Below are 14,649 nucleotides of genomic sequence, written 5' to 3' on the forward strand. Positions count from 1 at the left end.
AATCGTTCGACAACGATCGATATTACACCGTGTACGTCGATCGATACCGTGTCGTCAAAAATGGTAAACGTTATTATTCTAACACAGGACGAGAACGGAAACCTGTATGACCAGGACGGTCATCTGCGTAATGCAACAGGTGAGAAAATAGACGCTCAGGGGACTGTAATCCCTGATGCTGATGCTACAGGAGCTGCTCAACCTGTAGACGAGGACGCTCGATCAAAACCACTGGCCGACTACAATCGCCCAAATGAGTACTATTCCAACAGATCAGCTATTCGACTTTCGGAGATCCAGAAGCAGAATTTTGAGCTGAAGCCTCAATACTACACTCTCGTGTCGCAGATATCCTACTCCGGGTTACCACACGAGCATCCTATGGACCATCTAGAACGGTTCGAGGATTTAATCGCTGCTATTCGGATGGAAGGAGTCCCCGAAGATTACCTGCTGTGCAAGCTCTTCAGATACACGCTGAATGGAGAAGCAATGCACTGGCTTAGGCAGCTACCCACAGGATCGTTAACATCGTGGGCCGACATCAAGAATGCTTTCTTACGAAACTTCTTCGATGAGGCGCGCGCTGAAGAACTCCGAAACAAAATTTCCACATTCTCGCAGGTGGCTGGAAAGTCCTTCAAAGATGCGTGGATTAGATTTAGGTTCTTCCAGTGAGACTGTCCACACCACGGATTTTAACGAAGTCAGCTGCTAAGCACTTTCTTCCGAGGTCTCGCCTTACAGTATCAAATGGCTCTTGATGCGGCGAGTGAAGGAAACTTCACTTCTCGGAATCCGTTAGAAGCTGTGAGACTTATCGAAAACCTTGCTAACAGCAGCAGCACCAAAAACACTGACTCTGAATGGAAGAAGTCTGTAGCCTCTATCGGAAAGGAACATATGGACGAAGTAAGAGCTAAGTTAAATGTGGTGCACGAGCTTCTTAGGAAGCAAGCCTGTTTAGCTGAAGGAGAAGTAGCATATACAGAAGGAGAAGAAAATGTGAACTACATTGGAGGTACCGGATTCCAGAAATTTGGAAACCAGGGCAGAAACAGAAACTTCTTTGGAAATGGTCAAAGAAGTAACCAGAGTTCACAATTTCAAAAACCCTTCAACAACAGCAAAAGCTACTCGAACTCCTACTACCAGAATCCACCACCCCAGACTCAGGAAAGCAAGATCAAAGAAATGCTTGATTGAGTATTGTTGGGACAACAACAAATCACCGTGGATTTCAACGGTAAAATAGACTCCGGCTACAACAATCTGAACACCAAAATCGAGACCTTAGGGACTCAGGTGAGAAAACTTGAAATGCAAGTGATTCAGACTGGCGAAACTATAAAGAGGCAAGAAGCTTATGCTAGAGAGGCAGAAGCTGACAAAGGAAAACACCACGTAAATGCCATCATAGATGATGATTTCTGGCAAGTGGTGAGACATGAAAAGTTTGAGGAAGGAGACTTCGAAATCGAAAGCTCCATGAGTCTCGGCGGATCCCAATGGTGTCGACCGATGTCGATGAACTCGCATCAATCGACACACCATGACGAAGATTGATGGACAGATTACTCCAGTCATCGATCGACGACGTTTGCTAAATCGACTGAATGCAATGCAGTTCGAATTCTAACTCATGAGGAATTCGCAGCTAAGCATCCTCACCCACCCTCCCCTTTCTATGATAAAATCGATCGATCGGTTGACCCAACCATCGATCGACAGAGTGAGTTCGACGTCGATCGTCACAACACACCTCCCATCGATCGACAGGCACCTCTGACATACCGAGTGCGGTTACCCTCAATTGATAATGACTATATCAACGCACTCAAACCACCACTTAAACCATTAGATAGCCCACCCGAACAAAAACCCAACCCTTTAAATAGTTCACCAGAACCAGCTCAAGAAGATCAGGAAACTGAAGGGAGTAGGTTAAGGAAAAGAAAGAAGAAAATTCTTAAGAATCTTAAGAGGGAAGCTAACAATAAGGAGATGGATGGTTTCACTAAAAGAATCCTCAGAATCCCAATCGAAAAACCTTTTGATGAAGCTTACTTCACACACAGGTTGTGAATGTTCTTCAGAGAAACAAAGGTAACTGAGGAGGAAATTAGGAGAATGTTTCATCAAGTCAGAGAGAAGATGAGACACATGATCACATTGTCGAAGAAGAGTGATCCTGGGAAGTTTGCAATACCATGCGTAGTCAAGGTTGTTGAAATTCCCCATTCAATGTGTGACACAGGAGCATCAGTTAGTATCCTCCCTAGGATCATGGTAGACCATCTTGGTTTGACCATCGAACCCTCAACGGAATCCTTCACCTTCATGGATCTTTCAGAGAAACGATCAGGAGGTATCATAAACGATTGACACCCACACCTTTCCATCGATCGATTCCAATGAGTCAATGGTGACCGATCGACGTTGATCAGCCGGTTGACCATTTAGCTATACCTAATCATTGTTACCCACACTTTGCCTTCCAACCTCCAAGCAAGAGAGGACGTGATGATTATTCCATAGGCAGTTGGGCAGACAGTGGTTTCCATGAAAGTTTTGCAGTTGACACTGTAATTACTTCACCTAACGAGGAACATACAGAGGAATACGATGAGGATTGTTGGAAGGAACGTGCAATAGAAATGTCTTTGCAGGATGAAAGATTTGAAACACATAAGTTCACCAACACGTTTACAACATCGTTCGACGAAGTGCACTCCACATCGGTCGATACCCACCCTCGTCCAGCAAAACAACCGCTCACATCGATCGACACCCATACAGGAACATCGATCGATATTCGCACCGCAGCGAAATCCAGGAGCAAGAGAATATTCCCTCTCCAACTAGGTTTATAGATACCTATTTAAAACGTTTTGCACCCCTGAAACCACCTCCACACACCAGATCAGACACACAAGCAGAAAAGATGAACACTCTTCCGTCTACATCAACAGGAAAATCCATGAAGAGCAATCATCTCAAGAACACAAGTTCTGCAGAAATTATTCTGCCCTCGATCGATGCATCTGTATCAACATCGATCGATACTACTCTTAAACCTAATCTTTCTATTTCTAAATTGAATTATAATGCAAACACTGATTACGGTTTTCTAACACCTGATGAATTTGGTATTTTCAGGAACCCAGATGGCAAGGCACGTGCAATAGATGGAAGGATCTTACAAGTGTCCAGAGAGGACATAGCAGATATCCTTCAAGTGGCCAATGGACCTGACAACCTATTCTCACAACAACGTGGCACTCCATACGTCATTCAAACCGATCCAAACAAACACGTGGGAGTCACCACAACAGAAATCAATCCAGATCTATCATGCCAACCAAAAGTCCAAGCATCGATCGACAGAACAACTCAGACATCGATCGACAGGATAACACCAACGTCGACCGATAAGGATGACCCGACGTCGATCGACAGACGTTATGAATTTTGATACCGCGCTTTTGACATGTACGGAGCCAGAAAGTTCACTTGGAAACGAAGGGACGAGTATGGAGTCTACATAGATGAGTGTGGACACGCACGAGGCGTAGCTGGTGAGATGATACCTGTCACAATGGACGACATCAGGAAATTACTGGAAAGAGCATCTCTTTTTGAAGGGATCCACATATGTCTTCCAGAACAAGCCACTTCCTTCACACTCACAAGACTGGCACCAGAACTCTACACCAAAGATGAAATCAATGAGATGGTGACTGGTATTTGTGGAGCTCAGGAAAAACTGGGAGAAGAGCTCAAATCATTGGTAGAAGATACACATCAACCTTTGGATAGAGGCTACAGTTAGCTTTTCAGAACTATGGTAGAAATGAGGACAGAAATTGAGAGTTTACGACAGCAACTTGAGAAGGAAGCCACGACCTCAGCATCGATCGACGCACTATATGCACCATCGATCACCGTCAGTCTTCTGACAGCCCAGATCCCTGCAGAACCTCAATGTTCAGCAGAACAAAAGGATGAATGGAAAGTCTCATACATCAACACGAGGATAAACGACATGTACTACCCTCTCAACAACAACGTGGACTGGCTGAGCACTAAAATCGAGCTACTACAACAAGATCTGGACACCATTCGCAAGAAGGACCAACAACCATCCACATTGATCGACGTGTGTACCATCACATCGCTCGACGCTAAGATCTCAGCCATGGATGATAGGCTGCAGACTTACGAGGACATGCATGACCGCTTCGTATCACCAGTCATGCTATATTTAAACAAATTGTCTAGTCAAATACTTCATGCCCAAAGGGATATTGATAAAATTACTAATCAAATTTTTTTGCAGGCAAACTCATTTTCGATTGACAGGCTACGAGGGCCATGGATCGATGGCAAGAATCTTGTGGAGTTACTTCCCTACACAGCAGCAGAGGTTGACAAGATCACATCCAAGATCTACACTGCTATAGACACCATGGAGGAACGACTTGACAAACGCTATGAAGACATCTACTTTCCATTTGACAACATAATCGGTGGACTAGATTGCCATGCATAATGGCTACAGAAGGAAGTTAAAGCCATTCAGAGGCAACTCACAGCTCAACACCAGATATCAGCATCGATCGACAGGAAGCGAGCGAAATCGCTCGAAGGTAAGTCGCCGAGATCAATGCCCTGACGAGGTTTTAACCTAGTAGATTATATACTGCCTAAGTGTTTTGACAGCAGGGAGACCTTTTTGTTACAGTTTTACTTTGAGAGAGAGAGAGAGAGAGAGTTTTGGAGAGAAGATCACTTGTGATTGGAACTCCTTGTTTTCATTTCTTTTCATCTATACTATGAATTCCCATTTCTTCATTGTCATGAATTGCTTTGCTATGTCTGAGTAGTTCATTTATTAGATCCAGGGTTCAGATAGGTTTGTGGGATTAGCCCCAAGCTATAGATCTGCCTTGTTGTGATATTCATGATAGATTTGTATTCATTGCTTGTTTTAGCCTTGCTAACTAGAACATGATCATAGGATTGCATACTCAAGCACCCTTGTTATCCCATCCTGACATCTATCTATCATATTAGGACTGCTAGAGAGGGCTAACCGCCAATTTAGTATCTTAATAGGGCATATCATACTCGCGCATAGGCCTGGCTAGAACCCGTCGATCGATGTCCTCAACTGACTATCGGTCGACGTAGGTAAAGGTGTATCGGTCGACGTCCCTATAGGACCATCGATCGAAACTCTTTCGTTGTCAACATACTAACCGTAGAGACACGAGATATAGTTTGTTAACCAGTGAAACATGCGACAGCTGATCACTGAGTTAAGCGGTTGAGCTCTAACATATCATGCATGCAACAAATAGGCATCTACAAAAATTATAATCTCCAACACATAAATAGTAGCCCTGCATCTAATATCATTTCCAACACTAGATTTAATTGTTCCCTAGCTCCTTGTGGATTCCATCCCTAAGTACTACATCTGAACCTCTTTTGATGAGAGTAACACTCCTTAGTATAATTTGAGTGGTATCAGCCTACAAGTTGGACTTGCCGGCCAAGATGGACGCATTTCATAATGTGTTCCACGTCTCCCAACTCCGGAAATGTCTGACGGACCAAGACATCGCTCTTCCTGCCAATCCAGACGATCTTGGTAAGAACCTAACCTTGGAAACAAGGCCAGTTCGAATCATAGATAGGATGGAAAAAGCAACAAGGAAGAAGACGGTCCAGATGGTCAAGGTCGTCTGGGACTGTAATGGTCAGGATATAATCACATGGGAAACCGAAGCTAGAATGAAAGCAGAGTACCCAGAGTGGTTGGATCAGTATGTTTCCGAGGAAACATTTGATTCGGATTCGAGGACGAATCCATCCCAAGGGGGGGGAGACTTGTCACTCCCCCAATCCTGAATAGGATTGTCGGGACGGCCATGGTTCGAGGAAACGTACCAGCCATGGTCGAGAAAGAAGGTTAAGAACATGAGGAAACTTAGACTTAACCTTATATAAGCTAAGAGACAGCTAGGACGAGTAAGACGGTAACTGGATGAAGTAGAGGAGTAGCTCGGCCAGCTCAACAAAGCTAGCTTTAGGTCACTCCAGCTCTGTCCCTACTAAGTCAGTTCCGCTAGCTGGACTACTAGCTCACTCAGCTGAGGCAGCTAAGAGTCAGCTCATCTCAGCTAGACGGGCTGTTCGGGTTTTAGGTCGATGGTCCGGGTCCGGGTCAGTGGCAGGCTGTGAGGTCCGGCCATGAGGCCATGGGCTGTTGGGTCCTTGGACAAGGCCGTAGGCTAAGTCCAGGAGGCTTGGGGCGTGGGTTGGGCTTATGACTGACCCCAAACCCAATTAGAAAGGGCGAAGGCATGCAAGTGCCCGAGAGGGCACAACCCTTGGCCGATGGTCCCCATTCGCTAGCAAGTCGTGCCTGTTCGTGGGGCAAGACTTACCCCCTCGTTTTCTATAAATATGGGGTCTCTCCTGTTGGTTTCATTATCCAATTCCAGAGTAAAATACTCAGAGAAAAACGTAGAGAGAGAGAAAGAGAAAGAGAGAGAGAGAGTTCCGGCCAAGAGAAAGGCCGAGGGTGGTGGTGTTGTGTTCCGGCGACTCTGATCGTTTGGGAACTAACTCCGCTCAAGAATGGGAGATCAAAACAAGGAGAAGAGCATGGAGAACCCAGACGTGGTTCACAAGGTATGTGATGGGCCGTGGCTCCATCAGACCGAACGGACGGTCCATGCGACCGCACTGCGGCTCTGCTCGGTTCCTGAGTCCCATCCGGCTCTCCTTATCTGCTTCAATTCGTTTCTCTTCTCTTCTCTCTGGTTAAACACAAAAGGTTGTGTTGGTTGAGTCCAAGGGACATGTCCCTAGGCTTTGGCCGAACATAATCAAACTGCTAGCCTAGACACTGGTCGGTTAGACGGACGGTCCGATCGCTCCAAGACTGGGCGGTTAGGACGAACGGTTGGGAATGACCCAAAGGGCACGAGTTGTCAAGAGTCATGAGTTACCAAAGGTTGTGAGTTGCCAAAGGGTGTTAGTGACCAAAAGGTACGAGATACCAAAGGTTACGAACATCAAAAGGTACGAGGACCGAGAGTTAGGAATGGCCGGATGGTGCATGTTCCAAACGGTGTCTTTCGGGACAGGTTATGACCGATCCTTGTGGATCAGCCTATGGCTTGTTTAAGTAAGACAAGGTCACGGTTTGTCTAAGCCAAGGTAGAGTCGCAAGGTCTGACCGGTTGCTAAGCCTTCCGGATTAGGCTTGAGGCTTACTCGGCCGATTGGATCCAGGCCTAAGGCTGGATCAGGTAAGGGAGTCCGTTGGGCCATCGAGCCGGACTTCATTGGCCGGTCGCACCCAGATTCTATCCGGTAGACGGATTGGTCTTTGGGGACGATCCGGATCTGTTCGTGTGTTCTGTTTATCTATTATGGACTATCTATCTGATTCTAAGTCAAGGGGTGGTTGGTTGAATGACTTAGGATACGGTAGATAGGTTCATACTTTTTATGATTATATTGACCGAGGTTTATCTAAGTTCGAGGGACCAAACCAAGCATTGTAGAATCAATCCGTTCTATTCTCGGTTATGATTAATGCTTATCTGGTTATGGTTTCAGGGACTAAGGATGGTTCTGGTCAAGCCAAGGAGCCGTGAAGGCTCGGTCAGTGAGAGGCTGTGTAACGTGTGGGTAGATAATGCTAGGGGCGAACTAGTGATTGTCTATGAACCTGTTAAGAAGTTGTGTATTGGATCTCATGTTTCTAAGTAATACAAAGTTAACACATTATTATTCTGCTGTGCAATCTGTTCCTTTGTTTATGAACCTCATATTCGAATATAACTTAGTGAATAAAAGACTTAGAATGAATCAGACAAGCGAAGAAATTAATAAGTAAGCATTCGTATCCAGTTGGGCCGAGAGACCAGGAACGGGTCTTACACCCACACTCCTCAGACTATGTGAACTTAACGTCCTTCCCGGTCAACCGTTTCATAGGCTGAGCCATGCTTGCGAATCCTTTCACAAACTTTCTATAATAACCTGCCAGCCCTAGGAAACTTCTGACTTCCGTGGCACTGCATGGTCGGGGCCAATCCTTGATTGCCCTGATCTTCTCTGGATCCACCGAGACGCCCTGGCCGGACACAATGTGGCCGAGAAACTCAATGCTCTTCTGCCAAAAACTGCATTTACTGAGTTTTGCGTAGAGCTTGTGTTCCCGTAATCGTTCCAGCACGGCTCTCAAGTGTTTCCGATGAGATTCCTCATCCTTGGAGTAAATTAGGATATCATCAATGAAGATGATCACTGATTCATCCAGGAAGTCTCAGAACACGCTGTTCATCATTTTCATGAATGCAGCAGGCGCATTGGTCAGACCGAATGGCATAACCACAAAATCGTAGTGGCCATACCTTGTCCTAAATGTTGTCTTCCTAATATCATTTGGTTCTATAGGGATCTGATGATACCCCGAGGCCAAATCAATCTTAGAAAACCACTTGGCTCCTTTGAGTTGATCCAACAACTCGTCTATTCTGGGCAACGGGTACTTGTTCTTCACAGTAACCATGTTCAACCCTCGATCGTCAATACACAGACGCATGCTACCATCCTTCTATTTCACAAAGAGGACTGGTGCACCCCAAGGGGAGCTACTTGGTCGTATGAACCCCTTGTCCAGCAATTGTTCCAATTGCTTCTTTAGCTCGGCCATCTCGGCCAGAGCCAATTGATACGGACTCTTCAACAGCGGAGCTGTCCCTAGTTCTAGTTCAATCGTAAATGGATCCGACCTATCAGGGGGGACACCCTGTAGTGAACGGAACACATCTGGGAACTCAGACACCAACGGGTCCTCAGATAGATCTTTTTGATCATCAGACTTGTCGTGCTCCATAGTGGTAATTGTGGTCAAATATGCTTCACAACCCCGTCTAAGCATCCGTTGTGCTAGGATTGCTGACACCACTACTCTATCCAAAGCCGAACTCATATTCAGACTTTGGTACTGGATCGGGTGAGGTCCAGTCTCCAACCGTACACATCCTCGGTGGCAGTCGAGAGTGTCCCGATACTTTCCCAACCAATCCATGCCTAGGATCACATCGTGATTCTGTAGGCACAACACAATCAGATCTACAAGCAGATTTCTCTCCTGGATCATTACCGGGATATTAGTCATGAGCCCAAGTGAGTGCATGATTTGACCGCCGGCCGCCCTCACTAGTCTCGAATTATCCCCAGAACAGAGGCAGAACATACCCTTTCTGACCAGTTCCGGGCTCACAAAACTATGTGTAGCCCCTGTGTCCAAAAGCACGTGGGTTTCAACCCCACCAATCATGAGGGTCCCTATAAGAGACCCACATCAGAATCCCCTACCCACTCTAGGTTCCAGACCAAGCATTCTATTGAATGTAAACAGATAAATTCAGAAATTACCAGAGATCGAATCAAACGATCCAGAAACGCCGTCGTCTCGGGACAGCTCATACACCCTTGGTCTTGTGGTCCGCCTGCTCTGGGTCGACTTTTCCGTGTCTCCACGACCCTTCCCTTGTCCTCCTTGCCGCTTGGGACATTCACTTTGGAAGTGTCCACTTTGGCCGCAATGGAAACAAGTCCGAGAGCCGCTGCCACTGGATTGGCCCTGAGTCCGGCTTTGTCGAGTGCAATCTCGGATGGAATGATCCAAACTGCCACATCTCACACAAGCTCCCATGGCTTTCCAGAATTCACCTGGATGGTTCTTACCACACTTGGGACATTCAGGTCGTCCACTAGAGGCCTTGCCTCCGTCAACCTGGTCCCACTTCCTCTTTCGGTCGTTAGTATTACCCGTCAGGACAGACTGCGACTTCGTCTTAAGCTTGGCTTCTTCGGCCAAGTTAGACTCCAAAAGAGCTACACGTTCAACAAGCTCTCTGACGGTGCTGAAGGTGCGGATCGAGCAGTGGGTTCTCAGCTCCGGCCTTAAGCCTCGAATGAACCGACGAACCTGGACTGTCTCATCCTCGAGTTCCTGGTCTCTCGACCCAACTGGATACAAATGCTTACTTATTAATATCTTTGCTTGTCTGATTCATTCTAAGTCTTTTATTCACTAAGTCATATTCGAATATGAGGTTCATAAACAAAGGAACAGATTGCACAGCGGAATAATAATGTGTTAACTTTGTATTACTTAGAAACATGAGATCCAATACACAATTTCTTAACAGTTTCATAGACAATCACTAGTTCGTCCCTAGCATCATCTACCCACACGTTACACAGCCTCTCACTGACCGAGCCTTCACGGCTCCTTGGCTTGACCAGAACCATCCTTAGTTCCTGAAACCATAACCAGATAAGCATTAATCATAACCGAGAATAGAACGGATTGATTCTACAATGCTTGGCTTGGTCCCTAGAACTTAGATAAACCTCAGTCAATATAATCATAAAAAGTATGAACCTATCTACCGTATCCTAAGTCATTCAACCAACCACCCCTTGACTTAGAATCAGATAGATAGTCCAGAATAGATAAACAAAACACACGAACATATCCGGATCGTCCCCAAAGACCAATCCGCCTAACCGGATAGAATCTAGGTGCGACCGGCCAATGAAGTCCAGCACGATGGCCCAACGGACTCCCTTACCTGATCCGGCCTTAGGCCTGGATCCAATCGGCCGAGTAAGCCTCAAGCCTAATCCGGAAGGCTTAGCAACCGGTCAGACCTTGCGACTCTACCTTGGCTTAGACAAACTGTGACCTTGTCTTACTTAAACAAGCCATAGGCTGATCCATAAGGATCGGTCATAACCTGTCCCGAAAGACACCGTTTGGAACATGCACCCTCTGGCCATTCGTACCTCTCGGTCCTCGTACCTTTTGATGTTCGTAACCTTTGGTATCTCGTACCTTTTGGTCACTAACACCCTTTGGCAACTCACAACCTTTGGTAACTCATGACTCTTGGCAACTCATGCCGTTTGGGTCATTCCCAACCGTTCGTCCTAACCGCCTAGTCTTGGAGCGATCGGACCGTCCGTCTAACCGACCAGTGTCTAGGCTAGCGGTTTGATTATGTTCGGCCAAAGCCTAGGGACGTGTCCCTTGGACTCAACCAACACAACCTTTCGTGTTTAACCAGAGAGAAGAGAAGAGAAACAAATTGAAACAGATAAGGAGAGCCGGATGGGACTCAGGAACCGAGCAGAGCTGCGGCGCGGTCGCATGGACCGTCTGTTCGGTCTGATGGAGCCACGGCCCATCACATACCTTGTGAACCACGTCTGGGTTCTCCATGCTCTTTTGCTTTTCTTGATCTCCCATTCTTTACCGGAGTTAGTTCCCAAACGATCAGAGTCGCCGGAACACAACACCACCACACTCGGCCTTTCTCTTGGCCAGAACTCTCTCTCTCTTTCTCTTTCTCTTGCTCTCTCTCTACATTTTTCTTTGAGTATTTTACTCTGGAATTGGATAATGAAACCAACAGGAGAGACCCCATATTTATAGAAAACAAGGGGGTAAGTCTTGCCCCACGAACAGGCACGACTTGCTAGCGAATGGGAACCATCGACCAAGGGTTGTGCCCTCTCGGCCACTTGCATCCCTTCGCCCTTTCTGATTGGGTTTGGGGTCGGTCATAAGCCCAACCCACGCCCCAAGCCTCCTGGACTTAGCCCACGGCTTTGTCCAAGTTTCCAACAGCCCATGGCCTCATGGCCGGACCTCACAGCCCGCCACTGACCCGGACCCGGACCATCGGCCTAAAACCCAAACAGTCCGTCTAGCTGAGATGAGCTGACTTTCAGCTGCCTCAGCTGAGTGAGCTAGTAGTCCAGCTAGGGGAGCTGACTTAGTAGGGACTGAGCTGGAGTGAACTAAACCTAGCTTCGTTGAGCTGGCCGAGCTACTTGATATACCTTGGATTTGACCCATTTTTATCCATGGTATATTAGTATTTTACTATATATATATCTATGTTTTCTACTCTTCTAGGTATGTTTTTAGGTTCAGGAGCATTTCGGAGTAAAGCTGTGACTTTGGAGCATTTTGGAGCTTAAAGGACATTTCACCCGAGCTGACCACTTAGAGGTCGACAAGAGGAAAAATAATCGATCGATGCGCATCAGTGCTGACAATCGATATCAGGAAATGCCTCGACAGATGAAGATTAATATCTATCGATGTACACAAGTACCATCGATAAATGTCGAGACACCAGATGCGACATTTTGGACTCAGCAGACTTAAAAACCAAGGCCAAGCCAAATTACCAAAATGCCCTGACGAGTTTTTAACCTAGTAGAATATATACTTCAAGTGTTTTGACGGCAGAGAGAGCTTTCTTTCTAGACCTAGTTTTGTTACAAGTTTCATTTTGGAGAGAAGATCACTTGTGATTGGAACTCCTTGTTTCTATTTCTTTTCATCTATTCTATGAATTCTTATTTCTCTATTGATATGAATTGCTTTGCTATGTCTGAGTAGTTCAACTGTTAGATCCATGGTTCAGAAAGGTTTGTGGGATTAACCCCAAACTATAGATCTGCCTTGTTGTGATATTCATGATAGATTTGTATTCATTGCTTGTTTTAGCTTTGCTAACTAGAACTTGATCATAGGATTGCATATTCAAGCACCGTTGTTATCCCATCCTGACATCTATCTATCATATTAGGATTGCTAGAGAGGGCTAACCGCCAATTTAGAATCTTAGTAGGGCATTTCATACTCGCGCATAGGCCTGGCTAGAACCCGTCGATCGATGTCCTCAACTGACAATCGATCGATGTTGGCAAAGGTATATCGGTTGACTTCTTAATAGACTATCGATCGACACTCTCTTGTGTCTGCATCTAACCGGTGAGACACAAGATCTAGTCTGTTAACCAGTGGTACATGCGACAGCTGATCACTGAGTTAAGCGAACGAGCTCTAACATATCATGCATGCAACAGTTAGGCATCTGTAAGAATTATAATCTCCAACACCTGAATAGTGGCCCTGCATCTAATATCATTTCCAACCTAAGTTACATTTATTATTTACTCGCTTGTTACTATTGCTATTTCATTAAAACATTTACAACCTTTAAAATTAATAAACACTAGATTTAATTGTTCCATAGCTCCTTGTGGATTCGATCCCTAAGTACTACATCTGAACCTCTTTTGATGAGAGTAACACTCCTTAGGGTAATTTGAGTGGTATCAAATTCGGCGCCTTTGCCGGGGAGCTTTGATCGCCATTAGATTTAGTTTTATTAATTCTTATTCTTTTCTTTACCCCCTTTCTAATAATCTTTTTCTTGTCTTTTCAGGTGCATGCCCAGCGGTACCAGAAGTAACAAGGAGAAAGACTTGCTGTTCTCAGACGATCCTGCTCATTTGGAACGCACCATCCGAAGAGGTCAACGTTCCACATCGCTCGACGCAACCACTTCGTCGTCGATCGATACGCACACCCAACCGTCGACCGACACCAGACCGTCATCGTCAATTGATCTCAATCGTTCGACAACGATCGATACTACACCGCGTACGTCGATCGACATTGTATCGTAAAAAATGGTAAACATTATTATTCTAACTCAGGATGAGAACTGAAACCTGTATGACCAGGCCGGCCATCTGCGTAATGCAACAGGTCAGAAAATAGATGCTCAGGGAACTGTAATCCCTGATGCTGATGCTACAGGAGCTGCTCAACCTGTAGATGAGTACGCTCGATCGAAACCACTGGCCGACTACAATCGCCCAGATGAGTACTATTCCAACAGATCAGCTATTCGACTTCCAGAGATCCAGAAGTAGAATTTCGAGCTGAAGCCTCAATACTACACTCTCGTGTCGCAGATACCCTACTATGGGTTACCGCACGAGCATCCTATGGACCATTTGGAACGGTTCGAGGATCTAATCGCTGCCATTCGGATGGAAGGAGTCCCCAAAGATTACCTGCTGTGCAAGCTTTTCAGATACACGCTGAATGGAGAAGCGATGCACTGGCTTAGGCAGCAACCCACAGGATCTTTAACATCCTGGAGCGACATCAAGAATGCTTTCTTACGAAACTTCTTCTATGAGGCACGCGCTGAAGAACTTCGGAACAAAATTTCCACATTCTCGCAGAAGGCTGGAGAGTCCTTCAAAGATGCGTGGATTAGATTTAGGTTCTTCCAGCGAGACTGTCCACACCACAGATTTAACGAAGTGCAGCTGCTAAGCACTTTCTTCCGAGGTCTCGCCTTACAGTATCAAATGTCCCTTGATACGGCGAGTGAAGGAAACTTCACTACTCGGAATCCGTTGGAAGCTATGAGACTTATCGAAAACCTTGCTAACAGCAGCAGCACCAAAAACACTGACTCTGAACGGAAGAAGTCTGTAGCCTCTATCGGGAAGGAACAGATGGACGAAATAAGAGCTAAGTTAGATGTGGTGCACGAGCTTCTTAGGAAGCAAGTCTGTTCAGCGGAAGGAGAAGTAGGAGATACGGAAGGAGAAGAAAATGTGAATTACATCGGAGGTACTAGATTCCAGAAATTTGGAAACCAGGGCGGAAACAACAGCAAGAGCTACTCAAACTCTTACTACCAAAATCCACCACCCCAGACTCAGGAA

At 45.9% G+C, this 14,649-nt stretch overlaps 2 non-coding genes across 2 annotated transcripts; both read right to left on the minus strand.

The window, feature by feature from the left end:
- Positions 1 to 591: 591 nt before the first annotated feature.
- On the minus strand, positions 592 to 698 carry LOC125601427. The gene has a single exon (XR_007334242.1). It is a non-coding gene; the product is annotated as a small nucleolar RNA R71 (small nucleolar RNA).
- Positions 699 to 14,124: 13,426 nt separating this feature from the next.
- Positions 14,125 to 14,231, minus strand: LOC125601434. Its single transcript, XR_007334249.1, has one exon. It is a non-coding gene; the product is annotated as a small nucleolar RNA R71 (small nucleolar RNA).
- Positions 14,232 to 14,649: the final 418 nt, after the last annotated feature.

Source organism: Brassica napus, unplaced genomic scaffold (assembly GCF_020379485.1).
Source record: "Brassica napus cultivar Da-Ae unplaced genomic scaffold, Da-Ae ScsIHWf_255;HRSCAF=426, whole genome shotgun sequence".
NCBI classification, from domain to species: domain Eukaryota; kingdom Viridiplantae; phylum Streptophyta; class Magnoliopsida; order Brassicales; family Brassicaceae; genus Brassica; species Brassica napus.